This window comes from Dermacentor variabilis, chromosome 6 (genome assembly GCF_050947875.1).
Source record: "Dermacentor variabilis isolate Ectoservices chromosome 6, ASM5094787v1, whole genome shotgun sequence".
NCBI lineage: Eukaryota > Metazoa > Arthropoda > Arachnida > Ixodida > Ixodidae > Dermacentor > Dermacentor variabilis.
In genome coordinates this window covers 47,097,076-47,121,421 of record NC_134573.1, presented here as the reverse complement: position 1 = coordinate 47,121,421, position 24,346 = coordinate 47,097,076, and the positions used below count along the sequence as shown (strand labels likewise).

The 24,346-nt window shown below is 49.0% G+C and overlaps 1 long non-coding RNA gene across 1 annotated transcript; it reads right to left on the bottom strand.

Moving 5' to 3' along the window:
- Positions 1-1,262: 1,262 nt before the first annotated feature.
- On the bottom strand, positions 1,263-22,931 carry LOC142584782 (uncharacterized). Its single transcript, XR_012828932.1, has 3 exons — positions 22,765-22,931; positions 11,940-12,218; positions 1,263-1,664 (listed from the first exon to the last, which is right to left on the bottom strand). It is a non-coding gene; the product is annotated as an uncharacterized LOC142584782 (long non-coding RNA).
- Between the last annotated feature and the right edge of the window lie 1,415 nt (positions 22,932-24,346).

Here is a 24,346-nt window from a genome sequence, read left to right as displayed (position 1 = left end):
GAGAAGTCGACATGTAGAAGAATTCAATGATGGTGAAAAATCTTCGGATAAGGCGGATTTTTCACGACGATTAAAATCGCCCGTTCAAGCAGCGTACAATTAAATCTCTTTAGTTGTCGTTTTCTTTTGTTTTCCTTCTTGGCTGGAATTTTCGGCCGGAATTGACGAACATAGGCTTTTGTTTTTACTTCGCACGGTTAGAAGAGAACGCAATTAACGAAAGCGCGGGCGTTTGCATTGTGGGCAGTGTGCGCTGAAGGAGCAGCCGGTAGCTCCTTTTGTTTGTAACGAACTCAGTAACAAAAAAAGAAAAGGTACAGTGACTTTTCAGCCCTCTTACCACGAGTACAGCTATGTACGTGTTACACAATCGTACGTGCCTACGGGTATGTTACCTGAATTGTCTATGTTCAAGAGACCGATATGATTTGTACTCCGTCTAACAAATCTTAAAATATGATTACCTTGGGCGATAATGACGTTGGCAGAACGTCGCACTTTCTATAAGTAGCGTAAAGTGCTACGAGCAAAGCGCTGGTTAAAGTCGGCCGGTCTCGGAGACAGCGCAGTCTGGCACGGCGCCTCCAAGCGTGAGCTCCCACGAGGAAAGAAGACGAGAAAGCAGCACGCCGCGCACGCACCGAGTTCTTCAGAGAGCTGACTGTATGTAGAAGCGGAGTACAATGCATGCTTCAGCGAGCGTTAACGAGAGACTTTCAACTACATTTCTTGGCATAAGCTATCCGAAGATTAACAGCTACGATGGAGTACCGCACGACTCGATAATGCTGACTGGCGTGCATTGTGTATTGGGCGCCCGCACGGCGGGTATCTGTGACCTGGGAGCACGACACGCCCGACTGTTGTTCTGCCAGCCTGTGACACTTGCTGCAGAAATGCAAAGACTGCAAGGGTGTGTTTCTTAGTTACCCTCGACAACGCTCAGCGACTTTTAAGCGACACTGCCATCCCATGCTGGACTGACGGTTCAAGCTGGAAAACATTTTAATGTTTGTTGTGCAATTTTCATTTCGTTTTGGTTAACGTGTGTCACTGTGACCGACAAAAAAGAAACGATCGTGCGTAAGTTGTTAGAGCACCGCCCTACTGTGCTTCACGGCAGAAGTTGGATTGCTCGAAAGGTACATCATTTCTTTTTTGTTAAAGCGAGACACGAAACTACCAACCTAGCGCAATGTGTAAAAGAAAATGATGCAAAGAATGCTTCGTATTATCAAAAAAAGGAAAGCGATCGAGGCCTAATTGTTAGAGTACCCGGCATCTGTTCTCGGCTCTAAATGTTCGATTTCCACATCGGTCACACTTTATTGTTGCGAAAGCACTATATGGCTCATGAAGCGGAGAATACGGTAGCTTGGCCGAAGATGGTACAAAAAGTCACGCGTTCACAGAGATGCGCTCGTGCCACTGCTGGTGCGCTCGTCGTCGCCCTCGTCTTCTTCCACAGCTGGCTCCGATGCCGCCCATCATGCCAGTGTTGCCATACAGACCCTTCCTCTGCAAGGCGCTCACGGCACTGGCGCGACTGCCAGTCGGTGCGGTGATTTCGCTGAGTTCTGCCGTGCGCTCCGACGGACGAAGCTTCGACTTCTACTTCTCGGCCAGTAACTGCGCCCGGCTCCTTTGGACGTCCACGCAAGTCCCTGCACGAGGTCGTTGCACGTGAAATAATACAACTCAACGTGAAAATGTCATTACGTGTCGTAAACCGAGTCGTCATAGGCACCGGGCGCGGGTTGAGTTCAGACCAGTAGCGCCATCGTGCGGCGGCGCCACAAATGTAATGGGATGTGACGGCCGAGCCGGGCTCAGCAGGCGCTACCGCCAGTATGTTGCGCCCTTTTTCTCTGTTTGGCGTTGCCGAAATACCACGTGAAAGAAGATCTGATCAAGCATGCTGAGTTTTTTTCAATCGTATGTCTTTGCTGTATCGATCGATGGAACGACGGAAAGACTAGATTCGCGCGGTCTCTAGGCAGCATTACGTACAGTGCTCAGCAATTGAAACACGATACTCGAAGGGCATGGTCGCCGGGACATCGACTGTAAGCGTCGGAGACACCGAGCTGGTGCATCGTGGCATACAGCGAAAGCGAGAACCTTTGTGATGCATTGTGACTGTGTTTGGTCCCAGGCGATCACCTAGAGCTAAATAAGAAAGACAGTGGCAGTTGCGCTATCCGAGTATTGTGTTTCAATTGATGAGAATGGTAAATTTCCGACGTAGCTTTGCTATGGTCTAGTAGCTCTAACACTAATAGAGGAGCCGTTCATACCCAAGAGCTTCGTGTCTCGTGGGAATCTCCGCTCTTCGCCTCCGCAGCTCTAACCGCTCCGGAGATTGGGCTATGAACGCGAACACTGAGATTTGTAGTCGCCATTTTGCCGTCTCATCAGTGCATCAGTTTTACTTTTAGAGCATATTTTCCTTCCACGCGCTTCCGAATTCTAGTTGCGTCCGGTACATGATTGTTTGCTGTGCAACGACGGCGAACACAAACGCATGGGCGTGTTCATACATGCCACCTACGAAGATTTTCGTCGCGCTAAGCAGTGTGAAATGGAGAGAGAAAGAAAAACAGCTTTATTGACCCGCAATAAAAAGAAGCGCGCTAAGCGTCTGATGGGGTGGTTCCCTCCTCACGGCTTCCATATGCTTCCACGGCCGCCTGGCCCCTGTGGATCAGTCAGAGCTGGTCTTGCAGGGCGGGGCTGAATAGCATGATCTCCCATGGCTCGTTAAGGGTGAGGTAGCAGGGCGGTGAGTTATGGGTATAGGTGAAGGGTGGTCTTTGGAGGAATTGCACTTTCCTATGACGTGCCGGAGGGTGCCTAGTGCATTGCTGTGAGGACATGTGTTCTTGTATCTTTCTGGGTATATTTTATTCGGGAGGCAGGGGTGGGGAAAGGATACTGACTGGAATTGCGTGTATATTGTTTGTTCGGCTCTGGTTAAGGAGTCTTGGGGGTGCTTGAATGTCTTCCTAGCGTCCCTGAAATACTTGATTATATCTATGTAACTGATGATGGCTTGCCATTCTTTTGCCTTCTCCTCGGTGGCCCGGGAGTTGAGCATGCGGGCCTGTTGATAAGCATAATCGTTGCCCTTAATTGAGGAGTGGGCCGGGACCCAACCTAGTTCGATTGTTTGTTTAAAAAGCGTAGCTTTTCCGAGGATTTTTAGTGCCGCAAGGGACAACCAGCCAGATCTGTAGTTCTTGTATGCAGCTTGTGAGTCGGCGACGATCTTGATGACGTTAGGTTGCATGAGTGCGAGGGCTATCGCCGCTTCTTCTGCTTCCTCCGAAGGCAAAGTTGATTGACGCACAGGTGACTAGCTTGTCCAGTCCGGTGACCACGACTGCTGCCGTCGTGGAGCGTTTGGGTAGAGAGGCGTCTGTGTATAGGACAGTGTCCTATACATGACTGAAGACTGGGCCAGCTTAAAAGACATTAAAGTCTCATGCACACCGGCGACTGCAGCGGTCGCACGATCAAGTTGGTCGCAAAGCGACCAGTCGCCAATGGTCGCAAATGGTTTCGTTTTTTTAAAAGTGACTATTTTCGGCCAGTCGCTTCGCTGCTAAAATTTTCAGTCACTCGACCGTTGTCACAAAACTGCTAAACCAATCAGCGGCACACCGAAAGTTAGGTTAGTTCTGTGCTAGTACACCCTAGTTGTGTTATCATGTGTTTTCATCCGGCCTCCTCTTGCGTCGCGCCGAATACAAAGTACAAGCCACCTTGGCAGACTGCAGGCCTTGACTGGTCTCTTGCCTTGTGATGCTGAGGCGCAGCAGTTGCAGCAGCGCGTCGAATGTGCTCGGTGCGCACTCGTAGGAAGCTAAACAGCAGCAAAAGAAAGCACAAAAGTTATGCACCGATTCCCACGCTACGCGAACTAGAAATTACGATGTGCTCTCGATAAAACTCGTCATGCGCGATAACTTCAGGCAGTAGCCGGCTAGCGTGGCCGGCCACTTATCGTGAACGGATGCGTGGGCGCACGCACTAGCGTCCCTTCTTCTGCGGAGGCTTCTGCGCTGCCACAACAGACACCATAGCAGCTAGAGCACATCAGCACAAGGACGACGTCTTGCTCTTCGCTCAAATCAACATCCATGGCTGTTGGCGGAACGTGAAACAAGCGAAGTGCGCACGGACTGCGCAGATGCCTATAGTTCTCGATGAGAACGATAATCTCCGGGATTGCGACTACCAGTTTGCGCTCAGCCGGGCTTTCTGGTGTGAGCATGGATCGCCTTCAGTCGGTTTTTTGTGGGCAGTCGCAAATGGTCGCGCGGCCTCCTGAAGTATCCGTGTATTGAATAATAACGAATCATTGCGAAGATCGAAATAATGACAACGGACAGAGACCGGGAACTTACTGACACATGAGAAATCGGCGAAGCAGCTCAAGAAAGAAAAAAAGGGAGATGTATGTCTTCTTTTTTTTTGGCAATAATTTTAGAGCGCAGCTCTTAGGCGCCCGTTCCTGCGTAAAGCGTCGGCGTAACTGAGCGAACGAGTACAGCGAAGGATGAAATAGCGAGCGCGGAGCGCAGCGGGACATGAAAGACGGCGATAGCCAAGAGAGTGCGAGGAGAAAAGCGGAGGAGGAGGGTATGGTGAAAGCGTGAGAAGAAAAGCATAGCACTGCGCAAGACGGGCTCTGCGGCGAAGACAGCTATACGAGATTGCGCCAGAGTAGCGCACCGTCGTCTGTTCACCGTTGGCATGTGGAGAGCGCGTCCACCGCTACCATATACAGAAACGAAGCTATGCATGAGTGGAGGTCTGTCTGCGGCGGCTGCTTTGAATCGCGCCCGCACGTCACCGAAGCGCTGCCTCTCGCAATGTCCCGATAAGCGAGGAAGTCGCGCTACCCTTCGCTTCGTTTGCAATGTGCCCTACGAGACGGATTGTCCGTGCCAGCCAATATATTGTGAAATGAAGACACGTTTACATTTCGCATTAGGGAGCATCGTAACTGTCGGTGAATATTTTCCTCCAGTAAGAAACGGTACAAGCACGGCCGAACCTGAATGCGGTACAACGTCTCGCGGCATCTTTAAGCGTTCTGCTACGCGGAAATGACTGGGGAATGAAAGCTGGCCCCGAAGGTGGGGGTGCAGTTTAACAGAGCGTTCCAAAGCGGTAGCTGCCACGAGGCGAGAGTGGGACAAACTGACACGCTCCCGCTCGTGACGCAAGAAGAAAGTAATTAATTCCAGTGGCGGAATTGGATGCAACGAATAATAAAGTTCATAGACTTACAAGAATGATAAGAAAGAAATTAGGAGAGAACAATATCGACGATGAACGGAGAGAAGTGCCTTGCAATTTAGACTCGAGCTGGTTGCCTGACGACAAAAACATACCGGAGCAGACATTGGCAAGTAATCAACGCATACGTATGCTGCAGCGAAAATCCGCAGACCACTCAGCACATCTTAATGGAATGCGAAGGGATTCACCCACTGAGATCCGTATGACGTTCATGTTTCATAAGCGTTTGGATTTAAAGTGGGTGTGAGGATCAAGAGGTTAGCAGTCGAGATAAGCAAGAGACGTTCAAGGTATTAGTGAAAAAAAGAAAAAAGCACGGAAGAGATTGATGCGATTGAATCCGTTAGAGGCATGAGTACGGGTACAAGATAGAGAAGTTTTGAGGAATAGAAAAATGAATTAAAGATATGAATACAGAAATGTCAGAATGAAGAGCATGTATTGCATACCTGAGTAACTCAAGCGGGCTACGTGAATATTTGTCACCGCCCCGTTTCAAACGGGATGAGAACAATTCACTAGCAATTTTGTATTCACAGAAATTTAAAGTTATATGGGGCTATGTGGGTTCCTTTTTGAACACGAAATGGAAGTACGAACAGAACTGAGGAGAAAATGACTCCGGGAATCTATCCAAAGAAATCTATGCATTAAGAAACTCATACTGGTCACCCCAGCGTGCATGGTATTATGCAAGTATAAGTCGCACCACTGCATGAGACGCACCGGCGAAAATGATGGAAAAACGCCGACTTATAATCTGAAAATTGCGGTACATGTGCTTAATCATTTTTCTACATCAGTGGACTGAACAGACGATTTATTCACCCTGCGTCTGCTAGTTTGTGCGTGTGTTAATACTGCATCTGCACCCAGCGTCATCCACGACGCACTTTCCATACTATCCGACTCACAAGCGGCTTGCCGCCTGTTTCTAAATGGGAAGGCTCCTCAATCAATAATCCAAATGTTTGGTAATCACCTGGAAGGGCACAACAGTATCGTATAGGGCCCGGGACACGAGGAATTTGCAGGCAACGCGATGGCAGACCGTATTGCTCGAGGAATAAACGTACGAGCAAAGGCATGACCCTGGGACAACCTTCCGTCGCGTTATCATGACATCATCTTACAGCAAAGACAAGAGCGGAGACGTGTTCGACATCCTTACATCAATTTAAACAGCCAACAGAAGAAGTACTGGCATCGTATGCAGACGAATAGATGCACAAACCTGCACCATATGAACGGAAAACACCCCATGAGGTTCACTGACAAGTGCCCATGTTGCACAGACACACCCACTCTGAAACACATCACATGGGAGCGCCCCGAGAGGCCTCCGCGCATAGACATCGAATCAGGAACAGGCAATGGGAGGCACGGCTTGCGGACGAGGGGCGGGAGAGCCAACTGGCTCTTCTGCACTAAGCCCAGCGAGCCGCTAGTGCCAGCGGGGCCCTGAAATAGGGGCAGCCAACCATCGTGCCTTCTTATTTTCAATAACGTTTTCACTCACTCACTCACTCCTGGGAATGCAATGGGCTGACGAATAGCAGCGGGGGAGATAGCCTCTAGCGAAAGTCTCCACGTGCGTTGGTGGGCTGTGCTGCTCAGCGCAGCCCCAGAAGACCAACTGTGGCCAGTCCAGCGTGCCGACGACGTTGCCAGAGCCCAAGGGATCGTGGCAGACACCCAGGCAAGGGTTAAGCTCACCCTATTACCTCCCCGCACAAAAGTTTTCACCGCCACCACACTCACTTCTCTTGCTTTCTTTTTGCTGTTAAGTCCTCTGCACCACCCAGGGTGGCCAACCAGAAAGTTGGTCTGGTTAGCTTCTTGCCTTTCCGTGTTTTCTCTCTTCTGAACAAGAACTTGGACGACGATGTGCGCGTAAACAATACTATGAGCTTTACGATTCCAAAGGAGCACACGGGTTATATGAGTGATGAGTCGAATAAGAATAGCCATTTGGGCGAGTTGGTATAAGTGCATGGGGCGAAGCACTGAACTGCGGAAAATAATATTTGTTGAACCCATATTTTGAAGACACTGCGACATTGGTGTTGTGCATCGCAGCGTGTGTGTGTATTTGTGTATTGTCACGCGCAACGGCATGGCCTATTCGGCAATGAACGTGTTCAGCATAGCTCTAAGTCAGTGCTCAGTGCAGTCCCTTTTCTTGCTACTCCCTCGTCCGCTTTAAAGCGACACTGCATACCTCTAACCCCCCCCCCCCCCTCCTCCCAAGAATTTGTCGTGTCCGTGGGGAAAATTGTGGGCCAATCCCGGAGGTAGTGCTATATCGGGCCAACGCGCGAGGAGGGGAAGCCGGCTACAACGCTCCGCCCCTAATATTAACAATGACGTTGATGATGATGATGATAATAATAATAATAATAATAATAATAATAATAATAATAATAATAATAATAATAATAATAATAATAATAATAATAATAATTGAAACACAGAAATCAATATGCATTGTTTGAAGTCGAAGGGTGTACGGGAATCGTTTGTAGACAGTACATTAGCTCACAAGCAGGAAGCATGCCATGTACTCAAAAGACAAAATATATTTACATCTATAAGCCATTGACTCGCGAGAAGACAATGCCGCCGACTGTGGCGATGTCTGTGCCGTCCAAACGAAAGACGGAATTTTCATACCCGTTATGTATACATCTGCGGGCACACACAAGTGATTTTTTAATTTATTTATTTACAAATACTGCAGGCCCTATTCGGGCCCAAGTAGGAGTGGGTACATACAGCAACGTAAATTACAACTGTCAATTAGAAATTGAGAACACAACAAAAGCATGTACATACATCATTGTAACGCTATACGTAACAGAAATAAACATGGGCATACAACAGTGCAATACATAAACAAAATAACAATGAAAAAGCGTAATGCAAAAGCAACTGCTTTCATTGCGGCAATTTGGAGGTCAAAGAAAAGGTTATTTGAAAGCTGAACGAACGATTCTGTTGTATTAGCGTTAACTACTTCTTCGGGTAATTTATTCCATGGTGAAATTGCATGGGGAAAAAGAGAATATTGATGGATGTTAAGATTACTAAATGGTTGCTTAATTGTTTTGTTGTGGTTTGTACGAGCAGACCGCATGGGGGGCTCAGGTAAATAACATTCACGCGGTACCTTGCAGTGACCATGGTACAGCTGATATAAAAAATTGATGCGAGACAATTCTGCGATGAGCTAGTTTTTTCAATTTCGCCCTGTCGCGAAGAACGGACACGCTAGACAAACGCATGTGGAGTATATAAACCGCAAAGCTAAATTTTGCACTCTTTCTATTTTCTTGATCAAATATTTTTCATGAGGGCTCCAGATCAAATCCGCATATTCTAAGTTTGGTCTGACAAGAGCTTTGTATGCTGTTAACGGTCGATGAGGTACGGGGCAATTTCTGTTTCAAAAATGCCAGCTTTTTTAGCGCGTTGCTGCAAACGTTTTCTATATGTGGTTCCCAACTTAAATTGCTTGTGAGTGTAACACCTAAATACTTCACTCGCTGGGTTTTGTGTATATAAGAATTATTAATAATATAAGCAAAATTTAACGGTTCTTTCTTGTTGGTAAATGTAATAGCTGCTGTCTTCAAAGTATTTAGCTTCAATCCCCATGTTTCACACCATACACTAATTGAGTGCAACGCCTCATTAAGTCTTACTTAATCGGAGTGATTTACATTATATAACCAACACAATCGTCCGCAAACAACCGGATCTTCACAGGCGATTGAACAGAAAGATAGATGTCATTAATATAAACTAAGAACAACAAAGGACCGAGAACTGACCCCTGTGGCACCCCTGAGTGCACTTCCAATGTACCAGAAACCCAGTCTTTAACAGCAATGTATTGTTTTCTTGAGGACAAATAAGATTCTATCTAACGGATGATATTGCGTTCAGTGCCCATAGAGAGCAGTTTAGTTACTGAATCGGCATGCGGAACTACATCGAACGCTTTGGAAAAGTCCAGAAACACTGCATCGATTTGACCCCTCATATTTAGTGCATTCATAAAATCATCCGTTGTCTCAGCTAACTGTGTTATTGTGGATAAACCAGCCCTAAATCCATGTTGATTTGCATGAAGTAAATGATTATTCTCTAAATGTGTTATAATCGCTTTATATAAAATGTGTTCTAGCACTTTAGAAGTTGTGGATGTTAAGGAAACTGATCTGTAATTATTTAGTTCTGAAGGGGATCCAGATTGGTGAATCGGAACTATCCTTGCGAAGCACCAGTCGTCCGGTATCACACAGGATTCTAACGATGTTCTATATATTACATATAGGTACTCTGCTACCCAGACTGCGTATCTGTTGAGCAAAACATTAGATATTTTGTCCGGACCTGATGAATTTTTTATGTCTACATTACGCAAAAGACTAAGAATGCCATTTTTGCTTAACTCTACTTCGGGCATCGGATTACGAAGCGTGTAAGGTTGCAAGTGCGCGTGCGATGCGTTGGTAGTAAACACCGATTGAAAAAAACGCGCTAAATTCATTAGCAATAGTCAAAGGATCATCAATGCTTATGCCAGATGTTCTGATCTCGGTGATGCCGCTTTTATTTTTAGATAAATATTGCCAGAATTTCTTTGGTTGCTCCGACATGAAAGAAGTCAATGTGGAAGAAAAGAACTGATCTCTTGCAGCGCGCACTTTATCTTTGAAAGTGCGCACTAGATTTACAAGTTGTTTCCTGTCACGAAGTTTTCGAGAGCGTTTTATTCTGTGTTTCAGATGTATCGATTACGATCCATCCACGGTACTCCCTGTTGATGCGCTTTTTCTTAAAGGCACGTAGGTGCTTTCACAGTGCATGACTATGTCTTTAAACTTTGACCACAGCATACTAACGTCATATGTCTCATTAAAGGAAGGAAATAAAGATTCCATACAACTAATAATTCCATCATCATTAGCATGCGTATAGTCTCTTACAAATGTGTCAGAAGGTTTAACATACGATCGCAAGCCCGAAATAGGACAGTCAAGAACAAGCAACTGATGATCCTGACACTGACTGAGCAGTCTGGAAGCGAGCTACTTGCAAACGCAAGGTAAAGTACAGCAGAGCTGGAAATTCTTGTAGCATCCAAAACCAACTGGGTTAACGAAAACGTAAATGCAGTTAGTAGTAATGATTCAGCATTTTTGGAATCTTTGCCGTCATTAGAAAGGCTGCACCAGTTAATTCCGGGAAGGTTAAAATCTCCTGTTATAAGGATGTTGGAACGCGAGTTTGTATTCTGCAGCAAATAATCATATATGGAATCTAAGTATTTCTGAGGAGCATTCGGAGGCCGATAGACCCCTCCTAATGATATAGTTTTACCAAAATACTTTATTTTGCACCATATGCTTTTATGATCATTGATGGCGTTTAAGCGTGTGAATTTAATGCTATTCTTTATTGCAACTGCAACTCCGCCACCCCTTGATGCTCTGTGTTTACAGGTAAGAGTGTACGAAGGAGGCATTATTTCTGAATTTTGCACATCGGAATGCAGCCAGGTGTTACCACGTGTGGTTGATAGGTCAGAATTATATCTTGAAGGCTCTGGATCTTATTCAGTACACTGCGTGCGTTCAACGAGACAAGCCGTAGCGTCTTGACGGATTCCTGTCATTTGTTATCTAGCTTACGCGTGTTCGCACGTGTGGGTCGATGAGAGGACGTTTCGGGTCGGGCAGGCGCAGATGATTTGGACAACTCTATTCTGCGATTGCGCGTTGCGTCCCATACGTACAGCCTGTCATCAACTTTGAGCTTATCGAAACGAAGGGAAACCTTAGAACCACTACTCTTTTCTTCAGCCGCTGAACGCCGTAATTTTACACGAATATCCCGAATGTTTTTTTGAAAAATCCTCCGATATAGCTATTTTTGTGCCCTTTAATTTGAAGCAGGATGACATAGCCTTAGTTTTGTCTACGTAGTTAAAAAATCTCAAAATGATCGGACGATGTTGCTGTGCATGTTTTAGGCCAATTCGGTGAATACGCTCTATTCAGTTTACTTCAACACCTAGAATCTTCTTAAAGATTTCGTCGTTAACTTTCCGCTCCAGTTCTTCCGAGCCCCCTCCTCTGGATCTTCCTTTACTCCATATACTACGATATTGTTGCGACGACTTCTGTTTTCGAGATCATCTACCTTTTCGGTTAACTCAAGAACTAGTTTGTTCGTGTTATTGCAAGCTTCGTCTACTTTCTCCAACTTCGCTCACATTTCTCAATCCAGCACAGCTCTTTCTCAATTTTGGTAATCCTGGTTTGAATATCTTCGACTGTCGATTCTACCTGTTTCAGATGATTAGTCAGCGAAGCCAGAGTCTTATTAGTCTTTCTTTGCTTTTTCAAAATTTTCTTAAATAATTGGTTGTTTAACTGTGTCTCAGACTCTGAATCAGAAGTAGGACCAGGATTTAGCTCTATGTCTCCGGATGTTAGTAGCAATAACCTGATCACATCCAAACAGTCACATAATAGACCAAACAAACACTGTGGGCTTGGCAACACCGTCATTATGACTGTATCATCTGTAATAGAAGAAGTTAGATACTTGTCACCAACCTGGGGAAAAAGAATCGGGATCAGCATCCTTGTGTAACGGGTGTTACCAAGCCCACTGAAGGAATCTTGCCAGAGCGTCCAGTATTTATGCTTGAAGTGTTCGCTATCCGATGATGTCACCGAGCTGATGCGCTGATAGGCTTGATGCGCGTAGGGCGTTGTTTCTTGGATGAGCCGTGGCGATGGCATGATGACCAGGTCAGCCGGAGCATGCTCGTCAGGAGTCCTTTCGAACGGAGGGTCTCTTGATCCCACGGCGAAGTGCGCCCGGCAGGCGATCTGGGCAAAAAGAATCGGGATCAGCATCATTCTGTAACCGGTGTTACCAAGCCCACTGAGTGTTATATGAGGAAGTTTGTGGCCACGCACTTTGGATGGTTTAGCCGCGATGGCCCCACCCCTGCGATAATCGTTGGAAATTTCAATGTCGACATTCCAAAATCAGACAAGAAGTAGTTCACTCAGTTTGTGCTAGAAGAGTTTGGTTTGAATTGCCACAGCAATCGAAGTCGTTCAACTACTGAACAGCGGTCGTTTATACATTTAATTTTGGCGAAGATTTTTTCCAAGGTTGTAACCGAAACAATCAGTGTATATCACAGTAGTCACAAAGTTGCCGTCTCTACCATTACCAAATAGTGAGAATGAATATGTGTATTCTTTTGTAACCCTGCGTAATGTGCTCCAGCTTCGCTGGTCATTCACATTCACAAAGTGGAATGGCTGCTAAATTTTTTTACCTTTCTTTCTGCGTTACAATGTTTGGCACTGCAGAAATGTCACCATGACTTATAAGGTAGCCCCACTACAGGGTCTGTAGTCTCTCTTAGTCTGCCTGGAGGTGAGGTTTTGATTTATTTGGCGAGCTGGAGATTCTTTAAAGTGCGCCCAAAGCTCAGTGCTTGGATGCTTTGGTGTGCCGTACTATGTAGCCGTGGTGGCCAGGAATTGAAACCGAAACTGAATTAACGGCATAACAACGTTCCACTGAGTCACCCTGGTGGGTGGCATTTCGAGCATACGCTCGCAGCTAGGAGAGTTCGTATAGCCAAATTAGAGAATCGAATTCGAATATTTCAGAAAAGCTATCATCAAGTACCGAATCAAATATAGAATATGTTGGGAAATTAAATAGTTATTTATTTATTATTATTTATTACATTTGATGCCTTGAACAACACGGCTTCAAAACGACGGAGTAGGTTGTGTATGAGAGAGGAAGAGACATTATTGAACAGAATGGAGGAGAGGCTCCCGGAAGAGCGCTTCCCTGGATTACTGCTTCTCCCAGGGGCAATGGAAAAGAGGGGAAGTGAGAGATGAAGGTCAAGTGACCATGTTATTCTACAATGAGCTACTGTATACCCGTTGTCATAAGCGTGGATCCGTACTATAGGCGCACTGTGCACAATGCATCCACCGAAAATGTTCCCGCGGAAACACGTTTTGCATGGCGTTCACACGACACAGGTTCCAGAGACGAGTGTCTAAGCCCGCCTAACATAGCAAGCTTAACAGCAATTTTATGGCGAGTTGGGCATGGCTCTAGATGAAAAACAGCAAAGGTGATGACATTTGGTGCATTACGAAAATGCCCATAAACAAGAAAAGGAAGAGTACGTCACCAGGTGGCACGTTGTAGACTCTATAGTGCTCGTTGAAGGAGCTACGTGCAAGACTGCATGGACACTCGTACTTTATCCGCTGACCACATTTCACCAACTACCAAACGTTAAGAGGAAGCTTTAACTCAGCCCCAACTCGGACGCGGTCTATCGAAATACACGTAAAACGCAAAAACGATTTTCTGAGATAACCCACGGACCGATTTGAATGAAATGTGTTGCATATGAGAGAGGAAGTTGAATTCTAGTGACTGATGGGAGCGGAACTTTGATTTGATACTTGAATTTGGTTGAAAGAATTTTCAAAAACTCTGAAGCTCGAAAAAATAGAAGCATGAAGTATACAAATTAATAGCTCTTCATCAAGAACATATCGCGGTTCAGTAAACGGCTTCCATTTGATCATTCAAAGCGAGCAAATGAGGCATGTCAATTTATATATTGCATGAATTTGTGACATTGTGTACAAGGGTTCTGAAAAAGCTGTACTTGCACATTACAAATATTTTTTTAGATTCATGTGGCAGGTATGAGCCATGGTATGAGCTGACGTGCTCACATCGGCTCGGGATTTTATGACCAATTTTGCAGCGCTAATTATTTTTTACCGCGGTATAACTATTACCACTGTGTCCGTGAGAGTGCGGGTCATCAACCGGTACCGGTGGCTGCCAAAAGGTACGCTTTTTCGCCAATTTCCCGGGACTTTCCGTGGAGCCGGCGCCGTTCCACTGAGCCTATTCAAACAGTTTAGAACTGCCCATAGCCAGGCCTAACCTCTGCGAGGAAAGGTCGTCGTCTTCGGGCGGCGGCTGTAAAAACATGTCGACGGAGATGGAGACGTCCATTGTTCGGGACCAGGCGAATTCCAGCGTTAGCCAGATGCGTGTTGTAGTTCAAGGGGAGAAATTTCTTCCGAGGAATTCAACGACTATGCAGACTGGTCGCACGTAGGCCGGCGTATAAAGACCTTGGACGGCAAGGGGACTGCCGCTCGCCAGTCAAGACCTACGACGAAGAACTTTGCCAGGAACGTGAAAGCTTCGGTGACAAGGGCAGCGAGGATGCCGGATGCTCTACCGAGGGAGGAGACCAAGGTGATAGTGCGGCCTCGGGGAGCACTTAACATCGCGAGGACTCAGACCGCCACCGTGGCATCGGCCATCATGACAGCGGCGAACATATCAAGGGAGGACGGAGCAGCAGACACATTCTGCCCCAACTTGCAACAAAACATCATGGTGGTGAGTACCCCCGACGGTATACGTGCTTCACGTTACGCCGAGATAAAATCGATCGGCATTGGTGGCAACGAACACGTGGTTGGCGCATATCAAACTGCGCCATATGGCACCGTTAAAGGCATTATTAGAGGCATCCCAATAGAGGACTCCACGGCCGCAATCGACCGGAACATTGTTAACTCGAGAAATCCCTTGGCACTTGGCGCGAAGAGGATTGGTAGCTCGACCACATTCATCGTGGCTTTCAAGGGCCTGAAGGTCCCGAATTACGTGTGCTATTTGCCCGTTCTCACCAAGTGCAGCCTATATCGAAAACAATTGGATGTATGTAAGCAGTGCGGTAAGGTGGGCCACCGCCGCGACGTTTGTCCAAACCCTCACGTGAGGGCTTGCTTTGCTTGCGGGGCCGTTGACCCCAAGGAAGACCATAGATGTACCCCCACATGCAAATTGTGCGGAGGGCCACATCTGACCGGTGACAAGGTTTGCAAGAATAGGTACAAGATCCCATACGTAGTTACAAAGAGGCAATGGAAGCGCAAGATGCCGAACAACAAGCGCAGCACCAACAACGAGCGTCTCTCAGAGCTGAGGAATTTCCATCGCTGATGTCAGCAACCGCAACATCTGCCGGCCAAGATGGTCGCCGCGCGTCACGTTCCGTTTCAAAGCGCAGGGCCAGCGAGAGTAGACAGCGTAGCCTTAGCCGTAAGCGATCACAGTCACGTGACCGTGTGAGCTGGGCCGATGCAGCAAGGCACGGTGCCAAGAAAGCACAGGGGGGTACCACCACCACCACCTCCAATACCACCGCAACGACCAAGACCGTTAGCACCAGCAAGACTGTCGATGGCAACAACAACAGCAAGACGAGGGAAGACGAGGCGATGAGGACGTTGAAGGAAGCCAACGAGGCACTTAGGCGCAAAAACAACGAGCTCGAGACGAAAGTCAGTAGGCAAGAGGCCACTATTAGCAAGATGGCAAACGAGATCGCGGAAATCAAGAAGCTTCTGAAGACCCGTTTCACCAATAACGAAACGCCCCAAGCAGTATCATGTGAACCCACACCCAGCATCAGCAGCGCTGTACCACCAACATCCGCTGAGAAGGAACCGGCACCCAAGCGACGAGCGATTGAGAACCTGAAGGAGCGCAAGCTCAACAACCGTGTGGACAACCTGAAAGACAAGGTCGACCAAATCGAGGAACACCTCGATGGCCTCGAAGATTATATTAAGACAGCCTTCACCAAAATGATTAACGACAGGTTCGCCGCCATCGAGCGGACGTGTCAGCAGTGAACGAACGCAATACAGCAAATAACGCAGCAGTACAATCAGCAACAATCATGGCCGCTCCAGCAACAGCAACAACTACAGCAGTGAAGGGTCTCGTGACCTGGCACTGGAACTGTAACGGTTTCGCTAGCAAGAGGGCAGTCTTGCAGCAACACATAACACAAGTAGCACGCAAGCCGGATATAATTATGATACAAGAGACCCGCACTGATGCAGTGTCGCTACCCGGTTATCGGGTATACGCCAAGTCTCCGAAGGTCAGCGGTGGTAGAGGGATATGGACATTGGTTCGCAAGGGACTCACCTTCATTGAGCACGAGTTGCACAACAGTAAAATTGAATACACTCTCATCGAGGTCGTTACGGGCAAGAAACAAAAGAACAGCACCTTTCTGCTTAACGTCTATAGTTCGAAGAGAAGAAGCTGGGCAGCGTCGGAACTCCGCAGGGCTCGGTGATCTCCCCGCTTCTCTTCAACCTCGTGATGATCGGGGTGGCCAACCGGCTAGAAAGAGTAGCAGGAGTCCGGCACACCATCTACGCCGACGACGTTACGCTATGGGTACCGGGAGGAAGCGACGGACACATCGAGACAACGCTGCAAGAAGCGGTCAACGCCATCGAGGAGCAGCTGGGCGGGTCTGGACTCGTTTGCTCTCCGGCCAAGTCAGAACTGCTGGTGATTCCACCGACAGGAGCGGGCAGGAAAAGAAAGAACATGGAAGTCAAGTACGAGCGACCAAAGATCACGGTCAAGACAGCGGGAGGACAAGTGATACCGGAGGTCGAGAAGATTAGAGTGCTCGGGCTGCTCATCCAGCGAAATCGAGTCAACGGTGAAACGGTCAACAAGCTCGCGGGCAAAGCGGCCGCGGCAATGAGACTCATCAAGAGGGTGTCCAACAGAAGAGCGGGGATGAAGGAGGAGAGCCTGACTAGGCTCGTTCAATCCTTCGCAGTTAGCCACATAACGTACGTGGCCGCCTTCCACAACTGGAGGCCGAGCGAACGTAACAAGATAGACGCCACCATACGCAAGGCGTATAAGGCGGCACTCGGCCTCCTCGGAAGCACGAGCACCGAAAAATTCATGGCGCTGGGAGTCCACAACACGCTGGACGAAATAGCCGAAGCACAGAGAACGGCGCAACTCGAGCGTCTCTCTGAAACAAGAACCGGAAGAAAGATACTGCGGGACCTTGGCCTCGAGCCGAGGGAAGGCGAGCAGCAGAAAGACGTGCTTATACCGGATAGCATCAACAGAAAGCTCAGGGTCTGCCCGATCCCGAGGAACGTGAACCCCGAGCACAACAAGGAGCGGAGGTTGGCGAGGGCCAGGGCTCTTGTGGACCTCCACGCCAGAGAAGAAGGCGCCATCTACGTGGACGCGGCGGAGTATCGAGGCAGCAGCGACGCATACGCGGTGGTGGCTGTCGGGGCATCGACAGGTGCAACGAAGACCGCGGCGAGCGTCCGGACTCGAGAGGCACACCGGGCGGAGGAGGTGGCCATCGCCTTGGCCGTCTCCGACCCCGGATGCACTACAGTGTTGTGTGACTCTAGAACGGCAGTGAAGAACTACGCCAAGGGTAGGGTATGTAGGGAGGCGGCGCGCATACTGCGCAAGGCCGAAGACATCGGACGCAAAAGCGCTGTGGTGATCAAGTGGTTTCCGGTCCACATGGGCAGTCACGTGTCGGAACGCGGGAACGTGAACCACAACGAGACGGCCAACTCGGCCGCGCGAGGACTAACCAACCGCGCAGCTGCAAGCACGGCCGACTCGGAGTGTTGGTCGCGGTGCAGTGCCAAAGACAAGATGACCACCTTCAACGAAATAGTGAAGTGGTACAGACTTAACAGACAGACTATGCCGCCACCTCACCCGGGGCTTACCCGGGAGGAGGCAGTGTTATACAGGCAATTACAGACGGGGTCCCTGCTCACCCCGGTGCTAGCTAAGCACGTGTGTCCGAGCGTGTACGCGAGTGACGTGTGTAGACTGTGCGTTAAGGAGAGAGTCACCGCGGCTCACATCCTTTGGGACTGTAGTAGAAATCCACGAGAAGCCAGTGAGAAGACGACGATCCCGCCGCGGCTAGAGGCTGCAACGAGGACCTATGACCAAGATACACAACTAAAGGCCGTCCAGCAGGTCTCGGCAGCTCTAGAGAGGCAGCGACCTCGCGAAACCGAGGAGAAGGGGGGAGCACCCCCAGGAAGGGGATGGCGGCCCTCTCGGATCCGCGGAAGTAGCGAGGAACCAAGACCTCGAGGAGCACAATGCACGAGACTGACGTAGTGGCCGCGTCGCGGTAAAAGCTTGTCCTCCCTGCGTGGAGGGAGCCTAACCGACTCTGCAGGCATATTTACTAAAGTTGTTCTCTCTCTCTCTCTCTATAGTAGTCCTTCACACTGGAAGCAAAAATTCAAGACGCTCCTTCACAGAGCCAGCACCGTGGCGGGGACTCACAGGCTCGTCGCCTGCGGGGACTTAAACGCGGCGCACCCGGCGTGGGGATATAAGCAATTGGCCAAGGGGCGAGACCTGTTCAAAGACACATTAGACCTGGGCTTCACCCTCATCACAGACCCGACTGATACTACAAGAATTAGGAACTCTGTGTCCAGGGATACGACGCCGGACCTCACGTTCGTGAAGAACGACGAGAAGGGAAATATCTCCTGGCGCAACACGGGGTCAGAGCTCGGCAGTGACCACTACATCGTAGAGGTCATCATACCGGAGGAGGTCAAGGCCTCGGAGGATACCAGAAAACAATTTTACGGATTGGGATGCCTTCCGTAGCCTGTTACCAACGGAGATGAAGGAAATCGAAAAAATAGAAGAATGGTCAGCCCACATCGTGGGGGAGGTCAAGGAGGCGACCAAAATCATAGAAACGGATGAGCAGGTCGACAAGGTTGACAGCCGCCTCGCGCACTTATTCGAAGCAAAGCAATCTATCCTAAACAGGTGGAAGAAGCAACGACTAAATCGGCGTCTAAGGAAGAAGGTGGAGGAGCTGAATCGCGCCATCGAAGTCCATTGTCGGTTGCTCTGCACGCAACAGTGGAACGAAATCTGTAACGCTGCGGATGGGCAGATGCGTTGCGGCAAAACCTGGAACTTGATGAGACATCTGCTCGACGAGACTAAAACAAAATCCCACCAACGCGACCGTCTCACATAGATCATTCACAGAGCAGTCAAGGAAAACGGGCAAACCGAAGTAATCAGACGCATAGACAGCAAGTACCTTCCGGTTACACCCACGGAAAGGCATCCCGAGTACGGCGGTCAAGCCAACGAGAAGCTCGACCGCGACATCAGCGTCGAGGAGGTGCGAGCGGCCCTGCACGAACTAAACAGCAAGTCGGCGGCCGGCCCGGATCACATCTCGAACAGAGCGCTCAAGAACCTCAGCGATGTGGCCATCGAAAACCTCACCGGTTATTACAACAAGTGCTGGAGGGCGGGGTCACTGCCCCAGCAGTGGAAGGCTGTCAAGACCATCGTCATCCCCAAACCAGGCAAGCCGCCGAACATGGACAACCTCCGGCCCATCTCGCTCACGTCCTGCGTTAGCAAGGTGTTGGAGCACGTCCTCATGTGTAGGTGGCAGGATTACCTGGAGGAGTCGGGGCTATACCCCACCACGATCATCGGGTTTCGGCGTTCCCTCGGCACCCAAGACGCGATGATTATGTTGAAGAAATATATCATTGACGATGACACCCTAACGAAAGACAACAAGGCCATTCTGGGGCTGGACCTGCAGAGCGCCTTCGACAAGGTGAAGCACTCTGCGATCCTAGCCCAGGTGTCCAGGCTCAACATGGGCGCAAGAACGTACAATCACATCAAGGACTTTCTGACGGGGCGGACTACCGAGCTCTGCGCCGGCGATCTACGGCTCCAAGAGAAGAAACTCGGCAGTGTCGGGACCTCCCAGGGCTTGGTCATATCGCCGTTGTTATTCAACCTCGTTATGATCGGGGTCGCCAAGCGACTCTCTCGCTTTGTGGGCGTCCGGCACACCATCTACGACGATGACATCACGCTGTGGGTTCCGGAAGGCAGCGATGGTCACATTGAGAGCACGCTGCAAGAAGCCGTCGACGCGATCGAAGACCAGCTGAACGGTTCCGGTTCTGGTGTTACCACCGAAGTTCCTCAGACGTAACAAGAGCGAAGCGAGGGATTACGAGGCCATCAAGATCGTCACGAGGAACGGCCAAGTGATACCGGAGGTCTACAAAATCCGGGTGCTCGGCATGATTATAGACAAGCGACGGGGCAACGGCGAGACCATTTTCCGCCTTACAGCCAAGATTACCAACGCAATACGGCTCATCAGACGGGTCGCCAACCGCAAGGCCGGGATAAAGGAGGAAAGCTTGATTCGGCTTGTGCACTGCTTCGTAATCAGTCACGTCACCTACGTTGCAGCCTTCCACAACTGGATGCAGTGTGAAAAGAATAAAATCAACGCCCTGATACGCCGAGCCTACAAGGTGGTGCTCGGACTATGCGAGTGTACGAACACCAACAAGCTCCTGAGCCTGGGGGTACACAATACCCTCGAGGAAATTGCGGAAGCGCAACGGACCGCCCAGATGGAGCGGCTCTCTATGACCGAAGCCGGCAGGCGCATACTTCAATACTTAGGCTTCATGCCCGGGGCGAAAAAGTCGAGTAGCGACGTTTCTGTCCCGGACGGGACCCGGCGCCGGATTCGGGTAGACTTCATCCCGAGAAACATGAATCCGGAGTTTAACAAGGAGAGAAGAGCGGCGAGGGCCAAGGCCCTCATCGACTTTCACGCCAAGGACGAGCACGCAAGGTTCGTGGATGCAGCAGAATACCAGGGAGACTGCGCGGCGTTCGTAGCTACCGCCATCGAGGCGTCGTCCGGCGCGACGAGGGCAGCGGCGAGCTTACGGGTCCACGAGGCGTGTCAGGCGGAGGAGGTCGCCATTGCCCTGGCCATTGCCGACCCCGGGTGCCAGACGGTGTTGTGCGATTCGCGAAGTGCAGTGCGGAATTGTGCAAAGGGCAAAGTGTGTGGTGAGGCTGTGCGCGTTGTGTGCTCGGCTGACCTGCAACGAGAGAATCGATATATAAGAATCAAATGGTTCCCCGCGCACGCGGGCAACGGTGCGTCGGAGAAGCACGATAACCACAACGAGACGGCACACGCAGTGGCGCGAGCGCTAACCAACCGCGCCGCTGCAACCGACCGTCCAACGTGGTGTAGTGCCAAGGACCGCATGACGACGTTCAACGAGCTTATACAGTTGCACCGCCTGGCTCGAAGGACTCTCCCACTCCCGCACCCGGGGCTGAGGCGAGCGGAGGCGGTGTTAAGACAATTACAAACTGGTTCGTTACCCACCCCAGTGTTAATGACTCATCTATACCCGAAATTACATGTGAGTGATGTGTGCCGCGTGTGCCAGCGCGAGAGGGCCACCCTGACGCACATCCGATGGGATTGCACCAAGTTCCCCGCGAAGCTTCGACAAGTAAAACGATTCCGCCGCGACTCGCGGCTGCGGCGGAATACGCCCACGAAAGCCAAACCTGGGCCGTCCAGCAGGTCTCGGCGGCTCTTGAAAGACAAAGGCCGAGCGAAACCGACGGAACGTTGCCCCTCAGGGCGACCGACCGCGGGAGTAACACGCGCTGGAGTTGAGTAGAGACCACCCGCTGAGAAGACGTCAGGGCCCGCGTCACGGCGCCATTTAGTCATGGTGTCGTTCTGCAGGCGACTGCGTGAATTTGTTTTTCTCTCTCTTTAGATTCGTGTGTAACTTACCATTTTTTCTGCTTTAGATGTAATACGAGATGCAATTCACAGAATTGTGATATCGTTTTTCATTGCTGAATTACGGAGATTTAAATGTGATACTTACGTTTTCTCAAAATTGGGAATATTTGTAAATATTAAAAAAAATTGACGACCTAAATGAGAAATTTGGGACCTGGAATCGCTAGATTTTATGCTTTTCTTTCAAATGCAATAAAACTGGTGAAGTTTGATCCAGTGGTTGGCGAGAAATACAAATTCTCGTTTTTCATGTATTTAGACAAGAGCCGCTCAGCTAAAGCTTCCTCTTGAAGGTTATCGCTCAGCGCAAGGCACGCCTGTCTGCATCGGAAGTTTCTCTAATGTTATTGATGGTTCTATGTATTGTCTATGTTGGCGCCGAGCCTTGTGTAATCGATTTCGGTGCGCGACGTGAATACTGGCGTGCATTCTAGGAATTACGCGAGTACCAGCGATTACGCTCCAAGGATCATTGAGCCGTGTATAAATAGCCGACGCGGCTGATCCGCTGATCAGGTTTTCGATGATCGACTTTTCTCGCGGCGATTGCTGCGCTCGAATGTTCCTTGTGTTACTGGTCAAAAGTTCATCCAATAAAGAGTTAAATTTGTAATTCACAGTTATGACAGTGCGTCGCTCTTCACCCTTAGTACAGTTTGACATAACAGCACACCATTTTCAAGGAATCTTGCAGCATGGCGAGATCGGTCAAATAATAAAACGCCTTGCGTGAATCGAGACAACGAGCTCATCGGCTGCCAAAGGCGAGAAATGCTTAATTTACTACTGAAAACTGTTGCGCAAGATGACCATGCACTTACCTAGAAAATGGTTCGTGTCCGCAACAACCACGGGCGCGATTTTATTGCGATACCTTTTTAAAGCTCGGCTCTAAGACGCCCGTTCCTGCGGCGAGCGTCGGTGTTGTATCTCGGCGCAAGCGAGCCAACGAGCCCAGCGAAATATGCAAGCGAACATGGAGCACAGCGCAAGAAGAAAAGCGCAATGCCACACAAGACTTGCAACAATTGCTACGAGATGGAGTCGGTTGAGGGCGCAGTCTGTTCACCGATGGCATGCGGCGAGCGCGTGGCATGATACCACATGTGAAAACAACGCGTTGCATGAGCGGATGTTTGTCTACGGCGGCTGCTGTGAATCGCGCCCACGCGTCACCCACGCACTACCTGCCGTGACCTCCCGATTAGCGAGACAATCGCGTCACACTTCGCATCGTTTGCCACGTGGCGAACGAGACATTGTCCGCACTAGGCGATGTATTGCGAAATGAAAACATGTGTAGAGCTGCGCTAAAATTTCGCATTAGGGTTGGTGTGACGGTGAATTTTTTTCATGCTATTCACGCTTATCGCGCTTTTTCAGTGGTCAGAGTGACGCTGCTTCCACGTTATAAGTGGCATCAGCTGGCTGCGAACGGTGGATGGTAAGAGCCACGTAAAATTGAGTGGAAGGCATCGCTACAAAATCGCGACCCGTGAATTTCCTGCAACAGAATTATTCGTAGGAATCTTCACTTGCACCGGTATTTTTGCCTGTAGATCGCATCATATCTCGTAACTGAGGGAATATTCGAAACTGCCAATATTGATTTCTTGAATCGTACATGAATCGACTATCAAGGGCTGTTTGATTTGTATTCGAAATGTCGGATGCTTGCACAACCCTACTTGCAGTCCATTCTCCTTAATCGGATTTACATAATCTTGAAAAGCAAAAGCGAGAGCTACGCACGGGGCTGGCTTTCTTTAAAAGTCCAGATTAAGAAAAACTGTTCTTATGATGCAGCTGGATCATCGTGGTACTAGTAGTAGGCAAACTTAAATCAACTTGTGGCTCGTGTAAAAAACTCATCGGCCACGATATGGAAGACAGCAGCGGATAGATGGAAGTGGAATGGCAGGCTTCAGTCATTTGATCTCTTTCAATGTGCGCCAGAAGCTGAGAATTTTTCTCAAACGCTGCCAAAAGAAACTGAAAGCTAATTGGAACTCATGATGCGGGTACTACTCAAAAAGTAATTGATCTATAGCTTTACGAGTGCGACATCACATCTTTAGGATGACTTACTGCCGAAAGTGTTGCTTTCATGCAGAAGCTCTTGATTTACGACATATATTCCTCATATTGGTTACAGAATATGTATCAAACAATAATGCCGGAAATGCACACACACGCACACACCAACAGATAAGTGTCACGCGAACGTTTCTCAAGCAACAACTGCACACAAAAACACACTTCCCGGTTGAAGCAAAGCGATGCCCCGATTGAAAAATTAGCGCTTCACTACTGCTCTTAGGCGGAAGCTTAAGACTGTAATGGGACTAGAAGCGATGCGAGCGGCACTTCTTGATTGAGGTTGCAGAAACGTTAGATAACTTA